This window comes from Penaeus vannamei, chromosome 13 (genome assembly GCF_042767895.1).
Source record: "Penaeus vannamei isolate JL-2024 chromosome 13, ASM4276789v1, whole genome shotgun sequence".
Classification (NCBI taxonomy): domain Eukaryota; kingdom Metazoa; phylum Arthropoda; class Malacostraca; order Decapoda; family Penaeidae; genus Penaeus; species Penaeus vannamei.
Window position 1 is genome coordinate 27,030,967 of NC_091561.1, and position 852 is coordinate 27,031,818.

Consider the following 852-nt stretch of genomic DNA (forward strand, 5'->3'; position numbering starts at 1 on the left):
TTAATGAATTGTCGAGAGACCCAGCTTTATGCTACTAAGCATGTTGGAATATTAATCATTTTGACGTCGTTTTTCAGTGAGAGAGAAAGGGGGAGAAGGGTGGTAGTGAGAGGTCAGGGAAAGAGAGCGATAAAAATGTTTGAGAAAACGAGTGAAAGGGAAAGAGAGAGTGAGGGATGGGTTAAAAAGCCTGGAAAATGATAGAAAGAGAATGTGAGAGAAAGAAAAAAAAAAAAGAAAACATGAGATAAGGAAGAATTGACTAATGCTTTTGTTTGTTCTTAGCATCCCCGACGCATTGATACTCATTTCCTCTTCCGACTATATTTCTTTTACTTTCGTTTTGATCTTCCTCTCCTCTTCATACCTTCCTTCCGCATTCAAACCACCGTCACCCTGCCTGCCCCTGTTGGGCCTCAAATCCCGTGTCAGCTTCGAAATAACGGGAGCCCCCCCACCCCACCCCCTCTCTACATTTAAGGATCTCCCATTAGAATACTGCCTGTGACTTTTCACCTCCCTTCACCCCCTCCCCTCCTCCACCCCTACCCGTCTTATCCTCAAGGTCTCTCCTGTGAATCCTTTGAAAATCCCCCGGCGCGGTGCACGGTGCACCGACGTGACATATTCCTAAACCGCCTGCCTTTCCTCTGCCAACCCCGCCCCCCCACCCACCCACCAATCCCCCCCCTCCCGCCCCTCCTAGCACCTCTCCCCGCCGGATCCTTCTCCTTTCCTATCGCCTTGCTGTGCTTCGTGTTCCGTCGCGGAGACAAAGAAACAAATGGATAACGCTGCATCAATAGAGAGGCTGTACTCGCCTGCGCAGCCATGGATGTTGTGACTGCTGTT